Source organism: Canis aureus, chromosome 12 (genome assembly GCF_053574225.1).
Source record: "Canis aureus isolate CA01 chromosome 12, VMU_Caureus_v.1.0, whole genome shotgun sequence".
Lineage (NCBI taxonomy): Eukaryota > Metazoa > Chordata > Mammalia > Carnivora > Canidae > Canis > Canis aureus.
In genome coordinates, this window is record NC_135622.1 from 50448887 (window position 1) to 50470753 (window position 21867).

General features: G+C 40.1%; 1 protein-coding gene across 1 annotated transcript in view; it reads left to right on the plus strand.

Annotated features, from left to right (window-relative positions):
* The window catches only part of OSR1 (odd-skipped related transcription factor 1), a 363752-nt gene that overhangs the window by 267467 nt on the left and 74418 nt on the right, over positions 1-21867 (plus strand). Inside the window, 1 exon segment of the mRNA XM_077844037.1 lies at positions 16266-16342. The gene's annotated coding sequence lies outside the window, so the exon portion shown is untranslated.

Here is a 21867-nt window from a genome sequence, read left to right on the forward strand (position 1 = left end):
GAAATTGTTGTGATTATCTACTCATATCCCCTAATTTAATATAGTGAACACCCAGGCACAACTTTGAAGCACTAACCCTAGGTTGAATAATTAAGGGCATCCAACCCCTCAGTTTCATGCTCTTGGGACCACCCCCAAGCTTCCCTGCAAAGTATCCTAAAAGGGAGGTACCAGAGAGGTAGGTGATGGAGTGTAGACTCCTGCTCACACTGGAACCACCTCAACAAACCTTCCGTTTTTTCTCTGCTGACCTCCAACCACTAAAGAGCATCAGGAAGCAAGCTGCTGTGGGATGCAGTGTGGGCTTTCTGCTGGGAAGGCTTCCTTCACTTGAGGAATCCATTTCTAGGAAATGGCCATCCCTGTCTATCCTGCATAGGGCATACAAAATTATGTTAATAATATCCCTGCCATTAAACTGAGCTTTCATGCCTGTAATGTTCACCTCTACTTAACATGCACACATGATATTAGACAGGAGGTAAGCTTAAGGCTCTTACAATGACTACATATGATAACACATAGCATTTCCTTTCTCTTCCTTCTTACAACAGATTGGCAAAGATCTGATGTGACAGGAGTGTAATGTACCTGGAAAACCATAGCTTGAAATACCTAGATGATATGAAATCCCTTTCAAACCTTCTTCCTATTCCTAAAAACGTATTTTCTAGAAGAGCTTTGCTCATGGAATTTGGAAAGAGTACAAACATACTATATTTCCTGACTGTAATCAAACTGGAAACATCATATAAACATGTAGCTCTTATATTTTCATTTTTCTGCTCTGAATTGCAATCCTCCATCTCTGAATTATGTGCTGCTAACCAAAATGAGAACCGTGGGAAGAAAATGCATGGCTCTGTTCAATTCTGAGTGTTTAAGTATTGGCAGGAGTTAGGATCGACAGGGTCACAGGAAATCATGAAAAATCATTCTGTCTAGCTGCCTCGCATTCTGCATCCACTCCCTATTATGCATGCATCTTTAATTATCAAAGTTCCCTGGAAATTTCCTCTGGCTTTTAAAGGAATCAGGAGACTACTCCTGCATTTGATGATCCAGTCTAGCATCCAACATTACTCACTGAAAAATACATGTTTTTCTTATATCCAACCTAATTTCTAAATATAGAATCCTGCTTCTGGCTACAATGTAGTAGCTTGTGGCAGACTTTTCTTCCTGCCAAGAACAGCTAGGGGCTTGATTTTAAGTGTCCAAAGGCATGAGAGAGCTTGACTTGAGGGGCCAGATACTGCAGAGAAGAGAGGTTCAGTGAGATGAGCATACTGGTTTCCTACGCAGGGCACTGGGCAAGTTTTGGTGTGGAGTAAGAGATTGAGAAGCCAGTCAGAGAACCACTTTTAATGGGCAGGGAAGTGGTAGAGCTTTAGGAAATATTAATAGCTAGAGAGCAAAAGAATGTTGGATTTTTGAGGCCACTAAAACTTGAGGGTCAAGATCCCAAAGAGAAAAAAGGTGCAGAGAATGACACCAGGCAATTGGCAATTAAGCAGCATAGGACAAGAGGCTAAAAGGCTAAGCAGAAAGCAGCTGAAAAACAGTGGAGCTTTTGGTGGTTGTGTGATGCCAAGAAATAGAAAAAGGGAATCTCAAACTTTGAAATGAAGAGATGACCATTGCAGGCACTTCAGACTCTCAGACAGCACTGCTGGAGGATTATACTCTCTATAGATGGAGGCTAACCAGAAGTAGACTAAGACTTCCAATAATTCAGTGTAGTCTGAATTCAATACAATATTTGATTGGATTGAGATCATCTGTCCCCACCTGTCTTCCAGAAGAGAGGTTGAATCCTCTCTGAAAGAAAATGACATTATCCAATGCATCTACAGAATTTTAAGCACAATATCTGACATTCAATTAAAATGATCACATATGCTGAAGACAGAATTGAGAAGTAAATAGACCAGAGAAACAGGTGACCCAGATATTGGAATTGTTAGATATGAGTTTAAAAATAATTGTGATTAATATGTTCAAGAAGATAGATGGGAATATGGAGAATTTCATCATAGAATTGGAATCTATATAAAATAATCATATGGAAATTCTAGAACTGAAAATTCTAATATCTGATATTAAGAAATTAATAGATGGATTTAATAGAAAATTAAGTAGCACTGAAAGGAGTTCAGTAAGCTTAAAGACAGGTGATAAAAATATTTAGTGTGAAGCATGGAGACAAAAAAAGACAAGAATTGTAGAAAAGAATGTTAAGAGACACAAATCTGGTGAAAAGTCAATTGCAGTGTTTCTTTTTAAATTTTTTTTTAATTTTTAAAAAAATTTAAAAGACTATTTATTTACTCATGAGAGACACACAGAGAGAGGCAGAGACATAGGCAGAGAAGCAGACTTTCTGCAGGGACCCTGATGTGGGACTCAATCCCAGGACCCCAGAATCACACCCTGAGCTGAAAGCAGATACTTAAGCACTGAGCCACTCAGGCATCCCAACTGCAGTGTTTCTAAACTTCTGCACTATTGCTATTTCTTGAATCAAGTAATTATTTTTTGTAGGGGTATATTTGCCATGGAGCAAATAAATATCATCCCCATCCTCCCCAGTTGAGAGCTATAAGCCTAATATAAGTATGATGTCACAGGGAGAATGGGACAGAGGCAATATTTGAAGAGAAATGGACAAGAATTGACTCAAAAAATGTTATAAATCTAACATCTATGCATGTCATAGTAAAACTGCCAGAAACCAAAAATAAAGCGGAAATCATTCAGAGTTAAAAAGATCCATTACTCTTGAAACAGTTCCTTTAAGATCATTCATTTCTCACTAGACGGAAACTACGCAACAACAGAATGATATGTCTGAAGTGCTGGGTAAAAAAAAATGCCAACTCAGAATTCTATAGCCGGCAAAAATATTCCAAAATGAAGAAGGAATAAAGATACTCTTGACAAGAGGCAACAGATCTCATTCTCAGCAGGAAACGACCTACAGAAAACCCTAAAAGGAAATCAAGGAAGAAACGAAGGAGAATGGAAAAGTTGACTATGTGGGTAAATCTAAAGAAATGTTGACTCTAAAAAACAATAACAGTCAGCTTTATGGGATTTAAAAGATATGTAGAAATAAAATATATAGTAACAGTAACACAAAATGAGGGGAAAAATCAGAGAGGGTGACAGAACATGAGAGACTCCTAACTCTGGGAAACGAACAAGGGGTGGTGGAAGGGGAGGTAGGTGGGGGGATGGGTGACTGGGTGGCGGGCACTGAGGGGGGCACTTGATGGGATGAGCACTGGGTGATATGCTATATGTTGGCAAATCAAACTCCAATGAAAAAATATACAAAAAAAAGGGGGGGGAGTTTGTATAAAAAAAAGACATAACACAGCAGTTACAAGACTGCTCTCATTAGAAAGACCTGCTTGCGGGGTTGACTCCATAGGCTTCTGGGAACTTAAATTTTGGGAAGGTCACCACCATTCTCTGGACTGAGAAGAGTGGTTCACTATACCTAAACTCTTTGTACAAAATGGTTCATGCTGAATATTTCCTTTCTTCCTAAAAGTCTGGAATGTTGTTAAGTGTCTATATGACCAGTACCCAATCTTTACCTTGGGTGCTGAGTGTCTGATGAGCTTACCCGGTGGACAAGCATTTGACATGAGTTGCCACAACTTGTGGCTTGGGAATTAAACATGTATTGTGTGATTGCCCTAGAAGGGGACTCTTGGAATTTTGTGCCTGTTTTCCTCAAACTACCAAATGCCTCTTTTCCCTTTACTGATTTTATCTTGTCTCTTTGCATTCAACTCAATCAAATCTGTGAGTATAACTATATACTTAGTCCTGTGAGTCCTTCTAGTGAAACACTGACACCAAGGATGATCTTGGGAACCCCAGTTACACGTTCTATTAATCTTCAAGTTTCAGGATTTCCAGGGCCCTTTCAATGTCAGAGAAATGGGGAAAGTACAAAATGATATTAGTTTCTAACAAATCAAGAATGTATGTTACTGAAGATAACTACTAAAACAAGAATAAATGTTTACTTAATGAGATAATAGGATAGGATTTGGAATAATAACAAACATTTGATTAAGCTAAAGGAAGGGAAAAAGAAGAAAAAAAGGAACATAATTAATGGGGAAGATGGAAAACAAATATTAATATGGCAAATATAAACTTTAAAATGTTAGCAATTATATTCAATGTAGTATATATATATATCATATTTGAAAGATGTATCTGTCTAAATTTTATAAAAAGTCCAACTGCAGTCTGCTTAAAAGAGAAGCACTTGAAATATAAGGAAACAAATGATTGAAAGTAAAAGCATGGAAAAACCAGTAGTATCCTGGCACCATCTCATAAGAACTTAGGAGAACTGATTGTTAACTATTCAGGATTTTTACAAGTCAGTTGTTAAACTTTAATTGCTTGAGATTGTTCATTGTGGGAGCATTCACTCCATGTAAATCTGCAAATGTCACAAATCGGGGCTTTTTGATTTTCATAGAGCCCACTCACTGGTGCCTCAATGATACAAACCTTAATTAAAGCAAAGCTAATGTGGTTATGCTAATAGTCCTCTCTAAGGCAGGAGACATTATAAAGAAATTCACTTATTAATTATAAAATAATCAAGCCACTAGGAAGGTATAACAATTTCAAATTTGTAGACACCTAATAACAGATCTTCAAAAAATAAAAGGCAAAAATTAACAATTTAAAGGAGTCATATGCAGATTCACAATCATGATGGAAGACATCAAAACATCATTCTCAGTAAACTCTAAATGTATTGGATCCTTGATAGGATTTCCTATCTCTGTGACCCTTATGGCATGGAATGGAAATATTGGAATTTCTCATTTATGATCTTCACATTTTAAGTCTGAAAAAAAGGTATCCCAAATAGAGGCCATCACCCCACTCATTTTAAACTATTCGGCAAAAGAAATTTTGGATATTTGATATGAATAATGACTATTCATGCATTTGATATGAATAATGACTATTCATGCATGTCTTCATCATTAGTCAACATTTATTGAAAACCACTTTGTGCATTCCCTGATTCAGTTGTTGATTGTACCAAGAGGAACAAGGTACTGTTCTTATTCTCAAGAATTTAACCTAACTTGAAATGTAGACATATAAACAAGTAATTGCAGAATAAAGCAATAAATACTTGGTTATCAGTTGGGCTACTTCTCATTGCAATAATAAGATAATAAAAATGATAAAAACCCTGACACATACTGTTTAATGTTATTCTTGAACTTGTGAATTCCTATAATCATAGAAAGTTAGATGGACAGAACCTTTGAAATTAACTAACTACAGTGCTTTAATTTTAACATTAAAATATAACACAACACAAATACATTAAAGTTCAGAGTGGTGAAGTGATTTATTTACGTTTATGTAGCAAATTAATTGTTATACCTAAGATTAAAACACCCTATTTTTTTATCCAGGACTATTCTTCTTATACTATGTTGCACACTTTAGTTCCCTTTTGAGCCCATTCTGTCTTGAGGTGAAGCATGCAGTTTCTTCTGGCAAACAAATAATCAAGCTGATGATTATGGAAACTTTATATGGATTTTTATTCATTCTGAAATCTTTACATTCACAATCAAATGCAGTTAAGACTCCTCAAGGCAAATAATAATGTTGATTCACTTATTTATTCCACTATCAAATGTTTATTAATATGCTTATGGGTAAGATACTGTACTAAGAACTGAGGATGCTGATTTTTGGCTTGCTGATAAATTCATTTTAAGAATTATTTCACAGAGGGAGCCCTGGGTGGCTCAGTGGTTTAGCGCCTGCCTTTGGCCCAGGGTGTGATCCTGGAGTCCCGATCGAGTTTCGCATCAGGCTCCCTGCATGGAGCCTGCTTCTCCCTCTGCTGTGTCTGTGCCTCTCTCTCTCTTTCTCTCTCTCTCTCTCTCATAAATAAATAAAATCTTTTTTTTTTTAAAAGAATTACTTCACAGAGTGTATTATCAGGGAGGGGAGCGATGAATGAACACATATCTAAATATTTATAATAGTGATAAATGATGCTATAAATGTATGTACAAAGTAAGTGTATATAAGAGGAAACAAGACTTATTTTGAATAATCTTTTATGGTCAGAAGGCTTATAAAATATGGTAAATACATTACAAACTTTATGGGAATAAATGTATAAGAGAATTGTATATGAGTCTGGATGTATGTATGAGAAGGTGACTGTAGCAGTGACACAAGAACTAGACTCAATAGTATTAACATAAAAGTAGTCACCAGGTCACTGGAAGATGGTAGAAATACAAAAGTAGTCACTAACCCTTTGGTAAGACCAGAGTGAGAGTACCAGCATAGCTTAGGTAGAAGCTAATGAGAATAGATGATAATAGAGATCTACTAACACAATCTTAGGACTAGCTCAGAAGAATGGACTATGGGACTGTGAGCATACTTCTTGTCTAGTACCTTTTGGAAGTAAATAGTGACAGGTGGTCTTTTAAAATATTATATCATGCGACCCTGTTATTCTGACCAATAGTGGTGACAACTAAAGATCAGTCCTCTAGTCAGAAGTAACCATCTATTAATATACTATTCAATACGGTAGCCACCAGCCACATGTGGCTAATGAGCACTAGAAATGTGACTAATCTAACTGAGATACTTTCCAAGTATAAAACACACATAGGGCTTCAAAGACTTAATATGGGAAAAAAGAAGGTAAAATAGCTGAATAAATTTTTATTTAGTATGTGTTAAAAATATAATTTGGATATACTGATTGGATAAAATGTTATTCCAATTATTTTACTTTTTGTGTTACATTCTTGTTATTATTTTAGAGCATTCGCTTTATTTTTTATTAAATTTTTTAAAATTTTTATTTATTTATGATAGTCACACAGAGAGAGAGAGAGAGAGAGGCAGAGACACAGGCAGAGGGAGAGGCAGGCTCCATGCACCGGGAGCCCGATGTGGGATTCGATCCTGGGTCTCCAGGATCGCGCCCTGGGCCAAAGGCAGGCGCCAAACCGCTGCGCCACCCAGGGATCCCTATTTTTTATTAAATTTTAAATTTTAATTCCATTATAGTTAACATAATGTTATATTAGTTTCAGGTGTACAATATAGTAATTCAGCAATCTATACATGACTCAGTGCTCATCATGTTAAGTGTACTCTTACACTTACATCATCTATTTCATGCATCCCCCTGCCTACCTCCCCTCTGGTAACTCTCAATTTATTCTCTATAGTTAAGAGTCTATTTCTTCATTTTTCTTTCTCTCTCTCTTTCCTTTGCTCATTTGGTTGACTTCTTAAATTCCATATATGAATGAAATTGAATGGTATTTGTCTTTCTCTGACTGACTTATACTTTCTAGTTCTACCCATGTTGTTGCAAATGGCAAGATTTCATTCTTTGTTATGGCTGAGTAAGATCTCGTGTGTGTGTGTGTGTGTGTATACCCCATTTATTTGTTGATGGACACTTGGGCTACTTCCATAATTTGACTATTGTAAATAATGCTGCAATAAATATAGGTGTGCATGAATCCCTTTGAATTAGTGTCATTATATTTTTTTGGGTAAATACCCAGTAGTGTGATTATGGAGTCCTAGTGTAGTTCTATTTTTAACTTTTTGAGGAACCTCTATCCTGTTTTCAACAATGACCACACCAGTTTGCATTCCCATGTTACATTCTTGATGTAGCTAATAGAAAATTTAAAATTTCATACACTTCTTATATTTGATGCTGGCATTATATTTCTGTTGGACAACACTGCTTCTCTATCAAGTGGACCGTATCCTGTGCAATGACTTTGCCCAATAGAGGAGCCCCATGTTGACTGATGATCAGTAGCCAATTCTTTCTCTTGGGGAGTTTTGAAACATACACACACAGAGAAACACAAAAGAACAGTAGGGAAGAGAAGCATGCAGAGAAAAGGAAGTTGGGTCAGAAGAACTGTGGGGCCTCAGTGTAGAGAACAGTGGATGGCCATCCCAGAGGAGACAGGTTGAGAGAATCATCAGAATTGCTCTTAAACTGTGAGTACCATTGTGTTTTCAAGAGTCCATTGTGTAGATTCTATATTTTATTTCTTTCCTACAGTCTTATTATAAGTCCTGTCATTTGAGGTCCCTTAGTGTTTTTCTGTTCCTTGTACTTCAGAATAAATTAACCCTTAAGCTGAGGAATAGAAACAACCAGAGAAGTTGGTATTTGCCTAGAAAGAAGGAGAAGACTTTTAAGAGCAGCGGAACCTCTCTTCATCTCACAGAGCATGCCACCTGTGCCTGCAAGGGTACAAGCAGAGGCATGTGAGTGCTTGTTGTAAGTGCAGAGTGCATCGTTATCATTATTGTTTTGATGATATTTTTGCATTTTTTAAATAAGTTAACACAGGTGCAGCACCACATATAGCACTCACTAGAGAATTCTCCTCTTTCCTTTGAGAAAGACAGTGAATAGGACTCAAGGTGGCTAGAAAGGAGGTTAAATTGGAAATGAGTAAATTTTTAGCATAAAAGTAATCTAGTTAACACCATCACAAAACAAGCATCTTTCTAAGGAACTGTATTCTCTACCCTTGTATCCAAATCCTCTTATAGCTGAACCACTAACAGCTATGTGCAATCTTTCCTCCACACTGGTTGTTCTCAAGGTGTGGTCCATGGTACAACAACAGTTGCATCAGCCAGAAACCTGTTAAAAATGAAAATTCTTGGGACCTCATTTCAGACCCACTGAATTAGAAGGTCTGGAGGCCCAGGAGTCAGTTTTAACCAACCCTGCAGGTGACCGGTGTACACTCAACCTGCAGAGCTACTGCCCTGTACCTTTACTGATACAGTTTCTCCAGCTTGAGGTGCTCTGTTTGCTTGTCCCTCCATATTCAATCTCAGAAGCTAGCTGCTCACTCTGCTTTCTCTGGGAAATTATCCTAAACTTCCTGAGGCCAGAGGAAGTTTGTGTTGTCTTGCTGAAATGTCAGCACACCTGAGCTAATTCATATCCAATTTTAACTTGTTCTCTAAGTGGTTTCATGTGTGTGAAACAGTGAGCTTGAACACCCTTTGGGGGTAGGATTTTTGCAACTTCTCTTCCACTGCTCTCTAAGTACCCAGTAGGTATGTTTTCTGCACTGAATTGAAATCATGTAAAACTCCTTTGTCTGCACGGAAAATAGTGTTAATCCCCTTGAAGGTCAGAAGTAACATCCAAAGACTGCTGTTTTTGTCTTCTTCCTGCCTGAGATGAGGATGTCTAGGACCTAGGTGAATGGATTTTCAAAGCCTCTCTCCCTTCACTTAAAAACTTCCTCCTCCATTGAAAAACATGCCCAGGAAGCCAGCTTTTTTCCTCCTCTTAAAACACCAGGGTGTTATTGCAGCTTCAGAAGTGTTCCTGAATTTTTAAGAGCGCCTCTGAGAATAGGAGATAAGGCTTAAAAGTCCTCAATAATTTGCCTGCTCCCTTTAAGACCTTCAGAAACTCTTTGGGTCCATTAAAATGTTTTCCTTTAATTTTTAATTTTTGTTTTACGATAAGGCTAATGAAAGCAACACCTGTTTGGAATGATATAGTTGGTGTTGGATCAACATTTCCATTGGTTTATAATCCAGCTGTGAAAACTCAATTTGAACTAAAACTGGGGTGTATAATATCCAAACCCAGGGGGATTCAAAAGAAACACTAATATACCAGTGTGCGTATTAGGGGGCAAAACAAATAGAGGCAAAGTGGTTTCAGGTGCTCTTTAGCACTTGCGTAGTGTGCAAACAGTTTTTACGACCAAGGTTTGTAGGCCTTCAGCTCCTCATGTAGGTAGGATGCCTTTGGGTATTTAAAAGGAATGAAAACAGGCCAGTTAGTCTATGTAAAATACTAGCTACTGTGCACGCGTGCTAATGAGGCTTCTCTCATCAGAGGGGTCTTAAGAAGTAAAATGGCTACTCTCGTATTTCTCTGGATTTAAGACCCCCTGGAGGCAACCTGATGTGACAGATGACAGTATGTCTTGAAGACCAGTGGGCTGCTTCTGTCCTCCCTCTTCTATTGGGAGGCCGAAGCAGAGATTTATTAGCATGTCATGTAAAGAAACTAGAACTTGGGTTCAAGCTGGAAATAACACTGCAGACTAGAACTTGCCCTACAGTGGTTCTCAAACACTTTTTAATTCCTAGAGAGAGACCAATATATAAAGCAGATAAAAGTGGAGCTGTTCATATTGAATTAGGGGGAGAGCCTGGAGCCCCCAGCAGTTCAGCTCCTAGACATTCAGAAGCCTGGAAGAGGCTTGGTGGGACCTCTAAGGTGTGAGAAGCATAGTGAGAAAGTTTACTGTCCTGTCAATGACAGAGCAGGTAACTCAACTCTTAAGCTTTGTTGTGATACACTGTTTTGGAGCAAAAATTTGGCCAGTTGATAAAGGAAGTAGAGTAAGTGTTTAGCAGGCTTCGTTTGCAGATACCTTCAAGAAACTCTAAAGCTCCAAAGAACTGGTGTAGAAGGGATTCTGGCTTCAGGGGACCCTGAGAAGCTTCTTATGTGGTGCCTATTTTTAGTTCCCAGGATGTTTCCTTAGGGAATGGAGGTGGGAATTCCTGCCAAGTACATTGTTTGTTTGTTTTGAGGGGGCTGGGGAATAAAAAAAAATGATGGATTTTAGATGATTTTGCAATTAAAACCATTGAGAGAGTCTAGGGCAAAATAGAACGTGAGGACAAAGGAGAGAGAGTCACTTTTCCTGGAACCATTCAGAGAAGTTGTATGGATTGCATATGGGTAGAACCTTTATGTCTTCAATGCCCTTCCTCTCTTCATCTTTCTCACAACCAGATGTTCATGTTACCCATGTCTCTCCTATATTTCCTGTCATTCTGGAGAAATACCTGCTTAATCTAAAGGAAACCATAGGTGCTTCAAGCTGGGCAAGATGTTAAAGATTATGCTATCAGCCTTTTTTTTATAAAGATTTTATTTATTTATGAGAGACACAGAGAGAAAGGCAGAGACATAGGCAGAGAAAGAAGCAGGCTCCCTTGCAAGGAGCCCGATGCAGGACTCAATCCTGGACCCTGGGATCAGATCCTGAGCCAAAGGCAGATGCTCAACCACTGAGCCACCCATGCATCCCAGCCTTCTGATGGAGGAGTGGAAAAGTCCAATTTGGAATGTTCTGGGGTCCCAGGCTAGGCTCTTCTGAATAATGGTGGACATGCCTAGTTATTCTCCCTGCAGTGGATGAGGATGTGGTCACCCTGAGATTGGTCATTTCCCCCTGGTGTCTCTTGTTTTCTCTCTGGGATTATGGAGAGCCAGAGGATTTCCCACTCTGAGACTCCACTGGGGGGCAAGTGGCTGGCCATTTCCTAAAGAACTTGCAGCAGGCAGCAAGCAAGGGTCCCATGTGAACTTCCATCTCAGATACATGAGACTTTTCCACTTTCTAGTAATCTCCCACCTGACATCAAACCCTTCTCTTGAAGGTGGTAATAATTGAAAAAAAAAAAAACAAAAAACAAAAACCTATAAGTCCAGTTACTCTTGGACATTTTGTTTAATTATAAATAAAAATTGGTGTCAATGTTACATATTTGTGATGGTTGGATTTTAAGTATCAGCAGATTGAACGCTGGAGCCAGTGACACTGTGTCACACTCCTCTAATCCTTCTGTGACACAGTCTCCACTGCCTGCAGGTGAGTTTGGCCAGGTGTTTTCCTCACTCCTCTTCCCACCTTTCACTTTGACAGTATGCTAGCCCCCTGCAGTAGAAGGGGTAGAAGGTAGAAGGAAAATTTGCATCCAAACCTGCTAAAGGAGTTGTAATTGGAACCCTGGTAAGTCCCAAAAAAGATGTAAGAAAGCATTGCAAAAATGTGGAAATAATATCTTGGTACCCAAAGTACATTGCCTAGACTGTTTTTGTAGTCAGGGATAGCAAAAACACTCTCTGTCAGGTGATGTGTACTGATTTTTTGAGTTTCAGAAAAATATGGTTCATATAGGTAAACAAGGAGTGGAAGACCCTCAGATGATTATGGCACAGTTTGAGGTTATGTGTGTTTGAGGTTATGAAACTAGGAAGAATTAGGAAAGACGATGAGGGCAATGAATGGCTTTTGTTTGCAATTTGACAACCTGGTGATGGCTAGAGAACACTCTGGAGGCCCAAAGAGCCATCTGTCATGTGAGCTCAACAGCAAGCTAACCCCACCTGATGGGATAGGGCTAGAGGCAACAGAGGGCTGCCAAGCCTCCTGCCCCCACCCCCCACCCCCGTGGAAGAAGCATGCATTGTCTCTCGAGGGGTTAGGAGCCCCTTCTTTCCACTGGGCTTCCCCACATTTATCTCACACAACTCACCAAACTGGAATTTGACCTGTGCAGCCCTAATCCATTTTCCATGTGATTCTTCTGAGATATGGCTTCCACACAACATTCCCAAAGCCAATCATGCTATCCTGTGACTCTAACAAAGAAACCCCAGTGATGAGATCAAGTGGTAGGTGCTTAAGAAAGCAGCTGGTGGAATGAACTGAATTCATTATAATCAGCCCAAATCCTTCATTTTATTAATTCTGAAATCAAGATATCCAAGTTGGAATGGTGAACCCTGGTTTCCAGAGTAGCTTAGTGGCAGAACAATCCTGGAACCGAGATCTCCTGCTTGTCCTTTGCTGAGACTGAACTCATCCTACAAGCATCCCACAAGCAGATGATTCTTGTTCAAAGACATATTCCTGGGGAGTTTCTGTGAAAAATGCCAGGAAGGGACTTCTGAGCCATTTCCTCAGGATGAGCTCTAAGCTATTAAGCCAAAGCTCTAAGCTATTTAGCCATCTGATATCCATACTGACCACACTAGAGTTTGGTGATGATACAGAGGAAGTTTTGTCTCCTTGGCTGTCCTTTTGTATTTACCAAGAGTTGGGGCTGAGGGTGGGGTTCCACCTGGAGGAAACAGTAAGCAACTTAGGAGTCCGTTGATTTGACAGAGTTTTATCAGTTATGACCTGTGACTAAATGTGAGATGTTCAACAGGTAAAAATGAAAGGACACGGTAACCAAATGGATCAGGGAAAGAGAGAAGTATAGTATGGGTCCCAGACTAGGCATTGAGTTGTTTTGCCTGGACCTTGAGTAACACACGTAAAATTGATGAATGAACAAAATAAAATCTCAGGATTACGTGCTCTATTGTGTGCTTGAGACTCCCATTGTTATAGTTTTATCTGAAATAAAGGAGAAAATTATGAGGATTACAGACTGAGTTAGGAGAATCTTCCTCATCCTAAAAACACAAGAGGTGGAGCTTAATCCTACCTCCACCCCCATCTCACACCAAAGTGTGAGCTGATTTAGTGGTGAGTCACTTCCAAAGAATAGAGTTGGGTAACAGAAAGCAGAAACTTCACAGTGGCCAAGCCACTACATTAACCAAGTGATCAAAATTAATATAGTCAGCATTGACATGTGGATATCACGTAGCCCCTGATATGCAGTGATGAAGACAGTACCTCAGTGGTATAATTTCCCAAAACTCATAAGCCCAGTCTAACCATGGGAAAAACTCAGATTGTGAGGCATTCTATGGGCTACTGACAGTATTCCTCAAGATAGTGAAGGTCATGAAAAACAAAGAAAGAGCAGAGGATACTGGGGAGATATGAGATCTAAATGCAACGTGGTACCCTGAATTGGATCTTGAGACTTAAAAAGGACGTTAGTAGAGAAGCTGATAAAATCCAAATAAATTCGGAAAGTTAGTTGATAGTAATGTGCCAATGTGGGTTTCTGAGTTTTGGTAAATGTACCATGGTAATATAAGGGGTTAATATGGGGAACTGGACTATTTGTGAAACTTTTCTGTAATCTAAAATTATTCCAAAACACAATGTTATTAAAAATAAAACAATGGGTGTGCCCAGGTGGCTCGATCGGTTGGGTTCCAACTCTTGATTTCACCCCAGGTCATGATCTCAGGGTCGTGAGATCAAGCCTCCCATTGGACTCTGTGCTGGGTGTGGAGACCATTTGGGATTCTCTCTCTCTCTCTCCCTCTGCCCCTCTCCCCACCTTCTTAAAAAAGATTAAAAAATAAAAATTATAATAAAAATAAAACAACAAGCCTCTAACCAACCAATAATTTCCTTTGGCCCTCTCTCCTTTCACAGTTGAGTGTACCAAAATACCACATTCACTGCTCACATTTACTATCTCTCCCAATTCATTCTCAAGCCCACTTCTTTCTGGTTTCTGTTCTCCAGGACTTCACTTGTGGTATGGTTGACACAAGTGATTAGTCTCTCCTTGAAACTCTATCCTCCTTTGGTTAGTGATTTCCTAGGGTCTCATGGGAGACCCTGTTTGCTCCTATTCTACTTGCTCCCTGGATGATCGTACCTTTCCTGTGTCTTCACTTTTCACCTACTGTATATAGAAACACTTTTTTGAGTGTTCCACAGGCACTTGTTCAAAATGTCTCCAAACTAAATTTCTTTTTCTCATTCCCCTTTCTTAAAAAAGAACTCCCTCTATTCACTACCTTAAAAAAAAAAAAAAAAAAAAAAAAAACCCTCCCTCTACTCCCTACCTCCCTCCAATAGTGCCTGAAGGGCACTATTGTTTATCTAGTTGTCCATGCCAGAAACTTGAGCGTTTACTCAAGTCATTCCATCCCTCATTCCCCTTAACCTTAACCCCTTTAAAGATATCTTAGCTCTGTCCTATCCTCTCAGTCTCCACTTTGCCACCTTAATCCAGGCTCCCATCCATCCATCCATCCTCACCATCCCTATGGTCCCCTGACTGGATTCTCTTCCTTGACTTCTGCATCTTTTCAATCTAGCCTCCATCCTTTCTGACAAATTTATATATATATATATATATATAAAATTTATATATATATAAATATATATATTATTTATATATATTATATATATATATAAAACAAAGTCTAAACACATGATACCCCTTCTTAAAACCTCAGTGACTTCCTATCACTTTGAAAACCTATGCATACTTCTTTACATGGCGTTTAAGGGCTTTCATCATCTCACTCCCCATGACTCTTCAGCTTTGTCTTCTGCTCCACTGCCTATTTCCTACATTCCAGCATAGCAAACTCCTTGTACTTCTCCAATTCTTGGACACATCATACCTCTCCCTCTCTTTTGACTTTTGCTCACCTAGAAGGTCCTTCCTTTGCTCACAGACCAGTATGTGTTTTTTGACTAAAGTTCTTCTTGCCTTCTCCTCTGGTAAACTGAGGCACAGAGAGAGTCAGTAATATGTTCAGTCTTCACTGATGAGCAGTGGTCTTCTCATTGAAGATCTTGAGGAAGTGGGAGGTTTTCATTGTTGGTAGGTTGGTTTGGTAATGAATTCCCAGAGAAGTAAAAGAAGTTGGAGCATATGGTCTGCTGGTGACCAGAAATCTTTATAAAGGGAGGAAGGGAAAATGGGATAAATAAGTGGACCCTTTATAAGTTTGAGACATGTGAGATTAAGAGAAAAAAGGCATAGTGCTTTCCAAAATGGCAGGCTAGTCCCCAAATTTAAAACATTAATTTATAATGATAATCCCCAGAGAAAAGCATCTACTTTGGCAAGGGATTCCCAAGTTAGAATGGCTGATGGATGGCCAGAGGGCGACTGCTGAGATGAGGTATGATGCTGTCCATGGAGAAGAGGGCGGACATCGGTGAATTATGGGCTCTAATTCCACCTGGGACTGCGAGTAAATAACAAAGTGCCAGAGCGAGGCTCCAGATGGTTTGTGTAGTGAGTGTGACCAGAACTCCAGCGAGGAATTGGAGCCTGGTAATTCAAACCGGGCCTGTCTTTTTATGTTGTAGCAATTCACAAACTTACCAGAGAGTGTCTATTGGGTGTGCTGGTGGCCCCTTTACAAAAACAGGCTTCCTCAGAAAGAGCTGATACCAAAATTTGTAGGCCATGTCAGATGCTGGCTAAAGCCCACTGCTTCCTGGAAGGTGATTATCGACACATTTCTGGAAACCTCGGGTTCCAATCTGTAAGCTTGTATACATGTCAGCCCATGCCATCTACTGAGCAGTGAACGTTCTAGGCTGGAGGGAGCAGCCACTGGGAAAAGGAAGTGAAGTAACAATCCTTTTTAACCCCCTTGTTTTATCATGTCACATTTTATAACCTCCCTGTTGTGTCTGCCTTGATTAGATAGTAATGAGGACTTTTTTTACCCCCCACAGAACTGTGTGAAAAATATGGAGGGCCTCCAGAAGCCATACCATCCGTGGACCACAGGTGCAGTTACCCAGATGAAAAGGTAAGCAAACTTCTTCACTTCCTCCTCCTCCCCCACAATCTGTAACTCCCAAGAGGCTCCAACACCTGTGGCAAGGGGGCAGGATTCCTGCTCCACCATCGCCTGGAGGAGAGGAAGTCTGCAGGGCAATGGTTAACTGCCTGGAGGAGGAGATGGAGCAGGAGGCCGCAGAGCCTTCTGCCTGCAGGGAGGGAACCCAAGTAGCAGACCGCCTCCTGGGGACTGCAGGCGTGATGAACCACTTAGAGACAAAGTCCCAGGTTGACATCATTGAGACTCAGACATACAGTTGTCTGAGGACAAAGCGCAAGTTCTTCAAGTTGGGGAAACATAGTTTTTTAGTTTATTTTGTCATTCACAAGCCACTTGAAGCATCTATTGCCTAGAGGATCCAAAAAAAGGATATAACATATTCCCTGCCCTTAAGAATTATTGAATCAAAACACAGTCAGAGAACATTCTATTCACTGGGTGCTGATGTAGGCACTCAGAGAAGAAAGTTCTGTCTTTCATAAAGAGCTCACTAACTAACCTGAGAGACAGATTTTTAAAAATTATCTCGATAGAAGTCATTTTAGGAACACAGTCAATATTCCATGGAGGAATATTCCATACTCAGAGAACTGGAGGAACCAAGGAGGGTTTTCTGGAGGAGGTAGTGTTTCTATCGGGGCTTAGGCTATTTGAGAGGTGGAGGAGGTTGTCTAAGAACAGGGAAATGCATGTTCAACAATTGAGAGGTGAGACAGGACCTGGGCTATGCATGGCTTTGCAACACTGAAGCAGAGGACGTGGTAAAGAAGCTAGTGGAAGAAGCTGGTGGGGTCATCTGAGGTCCATGCGCCACATGGGGCTCTATGCTGCAGATTCCCAGGGGCCCTGGGTAATTCCATGTGAGGGTATGATATATTCAGAGATGTGTTTTGAGTCACTGTCAGTTAAGTGGAGGATGAATGAGGGATGCAAGACCCAAAACCCAGAGGGGCACCAGAGAATGAAGGTAATATGCCTGGTGTTTCCTTAGCTTGTGTTCTAGACTTCTGATCTCTGGCAATTACACAGAAACACAGAATACATAATTTTCAACGACTGCCATGAGTGGTTTAAAAGTAAAATGGCTTGTCCATCCTTGTAGATTTCCCAGGCTGCTTTCAGCAGGATGGAAGACCCATCTGCTTCCTTGGCTTGAAGGGAAGGCAGCAACACAGGATAAACCTTCCTGTCTTATCCTACAGGCTGTTGGTGGCCTGCTCCTTGGGTCCTGGGATAGGAGATGGCCCAGTCACCAAGGGTCTTTCCATGGCAGGGAGGCAGAGGACTTGGGGCGGGCTGCTCCTGTGCTGGCATGGGCTCTTATTTTTCTCGTGCTGAATTGCTGGGGAAGTGGTTGAAATCAGAAGCAAAATGCCACATTGCACGCCCACTGAAGTCTGGGCTCAAGGGAAAGGAAAATGATTGCCAGAGTGTTAGCTGTTCCTAATCCACTCCTGGACCTTAAGCTGTCTTGAACAGAGTTGCCAAACAGCTTGGTAAAGACTGGCCTTTGGGTGGGTGTGGGCAGGGAAGGGGAGGGGAGGAAGGGGAGCGTTGGCTCTCCATCTCAGTTACTTGTTCAGAAGCAGCTCCCTTCCCGAGAGGCTGGTGTTGCTGGTCTGCAGCAGGGTGAGTTTATGACTTTGTGTGAGAACTTGCTTTCGGATATGCTGGTTTGACTGTATATGCAAGTATAGGGTTGTTTAAATTGACTTGGAGCTTTTAATCTTCCATTTGTTATTTTCATTGGAGATTTCTTGGTAAGATCAAAACTAACGCTTAAGCCTTGCAAGGGAATTATATCATGAAAGAATGATACTATCTTTCTGTGAATTTCTGGATAGGGTTCGGGTTTTCCCATGGAAGAGTCTGTGAGGGGATGATGATAATTCAGACATCGGGTAGTGATGAAGAACCATGGAAAGAGCAATGCCCTGGGCTCAGTAGACTGGGGTTTGGGTCCCAGTTCTAATTCATGAGTGCTACCTTGTGTAAGTCCCTTCACTGCCTCAGGCCTTGTTCATCCCAGGTGAAATGAGAGTGTTGATTCTTGGACTCAGACTTCACAGCAGAGCAGAATGAGGTCTGGAGAACTGACAACGTTTATGCAAGGTCTCAGAGTGGGTAGATGTCAGAGCTATGAGCAAACTCATGTCCATGCATGCATTCCATTATACTTTGTGTAATGAAAGCATTTAGTCCCACTAAGGCATGCATGCACACTCTGCCATGGAGCAGGTCACCCTGGTTTCTCCTCTCATGTGGGTGCTGACCAGAGCCCAAGTTGTAGCTGAATAAGACAGTAGAGGCCTTCTAGGTTTTCCACTGGGTACTGATTTCACAGGATGATGTCAGGAGAAGGCACAGGGCAGAGAAGAGGGGACGGTAAGGGAGGATCTTTTTCTGCCTTTGAGGAACGAGTGAAGAGCTGGTTCCTAGAATGTGTCTGCATGCTTCTTTCATTCACTTTTGAAACACAAAGAGCTCTGTCTGAGACCCTGGCAGGACAGCAAGTCTTTTCATGATGACCACAGTGATCTAAGATGATCTACGACTTGTTGTCTCATAAAACCCAAGCGCAAAGTCAACTCAGTACATTCTCACTGACACTGTGGTCTTCAGCCAAGGAAGGTCTGGAAGGATGGCATCGACCACTCTGGAGACACCTCCTGGGGGTGGGTGCGGTGTGTGTGTGAGGAGGGCCGAAGCCCCACCCCTCTCAGTAGTTGCTGTGTTCACGAACATTTTCTGTGGGAAAGGAAAGGAACAGAAATTGGTGCATTTAGGGCAAAAACTGAACATAAGAACATTCTGGCTGTTACTTCATGTGAAAAAGAATCAAGTCTTCAGAAGTAAAATCTGCATACTGCTTGACTCTTTACTATTTTTAGTTTTTAAGTAATATATGTAGGGAGCTTATTAACAATAACAACAGTTATACAGTAATCTGTTTTAATTTATTAATTGAGTCAAGCATTATCACTCCTGTTTAAAAGGGGACATTGAGGCAGTTAGAGGTTAAATTTGCTGACCAGGTTCACACAGTCAATAAGTGTCAGAGCTGACATCCAAACCAAGGTCTGGACTTTGAAGCCCCGTACCACACTGCTTCTCTGAAAGCAGAAGTCAAATAACATTCTAAATCTTATAATACAAAACAGCAGTTCCTTGTTACCACCCTTCCCCACTCCTGACTTCTATCCTTCAGAAACAGCCACTTGTATTCCTTGCTGTTGTTTTCTCTGGAATTTTCTTCCATATCTCTCAGTATCAGGTTTATGCTGACTTTTTCCTCAAGGTTCCAATTTTAGATATTATTTATCTATTGCCTTAGTTCTTTGAAAGATGAGGATTTCACCCTCTCCGTACCAGCCTCCTGCCCCTGCCCTGAACACGTGTACATCTCATCTCCCCATTCCACCTTTGTATTTAAGCCACCATTTTTATTCAAATCAATATTCAGTATTTAATGGTATAGAAGTATGTAAATGTTAATAAAAGATGAGCTATACAGTATATGATTATTCATTATGTTTCTCTACAACTTTCTGTAGTCAGTAATTCCTTCTTTTGTTTCGTTCTGGTATCTGCATAACCTCCACAGCTCTTCCAACAGGGCTACCAAGCACTTCTCAATATGAACAAATACTTCAGCCTTTGTTTTTTCTTAGAGTTATTCCTTCTAGCACCATCTGTCCTGTCCTTCTCTGCCAGTCAGGATTGTTTATGCTCCAGGGCCGATGCATCACTGGTATCCTAGGATTTGTCTTGATCATCATCCTGGGAATTTCCTTCATCTGTCTCCTAAGCTGGATCCCTGGTTTCCTGGACCTTATGTCTTCCTCTTTCTTAGCTTATGACTTTACGTTGAGAGGAAATACATCTTCCAGTAGCATCCTAAGAAAAAATACGAGGCAGAAAAATGTTGTAAGACCTGGCATGTCTGAAAATATTTTTATTCTGCTCTCGTATTTTATCATAGTTTGAGTATAGATTTTCTAGATTGGATATAGTTTCCTGTTAGAATTTTAAGGCATTTCTTTACTTTCAACTGGCTCCCAATGCTACTTTTTGAAAAGTATGAGGCAATACTTTATTCCTAATTCTTTGTGTGAGAAAAATTCTTTGTATGATTTTTCTCTTCGAGAACTTTGAGGGCTTCTCTTTATCCGGAATTTTATGATGATATGCCTTGATGCATCTTCTTTTTAATTCAACATGCTGGGCAGGCAATAGTCCCTTTTGATCTGGAAAGCCATATCTCTTGGCTCAAGAATATCATATATATGTGGTTTCTGTTTTATACAGTATGTATTTTTACAGTTTCTTTCTATGATCCTTCCTTCTGGTTAGCTCATCAGTCAAATGTCAGTCTTCATGAGTTTATCTTTAATTTTCTAGCTTATTGCTTTCCTTTTCCATCCATTTTTGTGTTATACTTTCCAGATTTCTTTAAATTTAATCATCCATATATTCTATTGAATTTTAAATGCTAATTTTCAATGCTGTAAGATTTTGAGTTTCTGAGAGGGTTCTTCACTATTTAACTAGTACTTACTCTTTTCTTCATAGATTTAATATCTCTTATATCTGAGAGTATTCAGTCTTTTAAAAAAATGTTTCGTGATTCCTCAGTTGTGTCTGCTTCCTCTGAGTAGCTCCCTCTCCCCCCTTTTTGGTTTAGACTCCTATTAAAAACTTATTGCAAATGTCATAGTGTGAGTGAATGGCACAGAGATTTTTTTTTTTAATTCCAGTATAGTTAACCTACAGTCAGAGATTGGTTTTCAAGTTAGCGTCCCTAAAAACCTGGTCTGAACCTGTGTATATATGTTTGGTAGCTATGATTAAGGTGAGGACAAGAGTGCTTATTAAACCTCAGACTTTGCTTTGGGATAAATGGGTGAGGACTTGGCTGTTTCATTGGGTCCACAGGATCAGTAGGTTTCTTTTCCCTTGGGGTTTATCAACTTCTCCTGAGAGAGTTCTCTATCCCCCTGTGTGGGGAGGATAAGTCTGGCTCCTGGTGTTCTGGCCACCTGGCAGAGAAAGATGGTGGGTTTTACTATTTCACCTGCAGATGTTTACTTACACTCTTATATTTCTCCTTTGGTGCCTCACTCCTGCCTTTATTTTTTTAACGTGGCCATCTATAATTTTGTATATTTACATCTTATTTTATTTTTTATTTTTATTACTTTTTTAGTCATTTGGCGTAGGGTTTTCTTTTTTATTTTATTTATTTATTTAAATTTCACTTTGCCAACATATAATATAAAACCCAGTGCTCATCTCATCACGTGCCCTCCTTAATGCTGTCACCCAGTTACCCCACCCTCCTGCCCACCTCCCCTTCTGCAACCCTGTTTGTTTCCCAGAGTTAGGAGTCTCTCATGGTTTATCTTCCTCTCTAATTTTTCCCCACTCAGTTTTCCCCCTTCCCTTATGATCCCTTTCACTATATATTATATTCCACATATGAGTGAAATCAT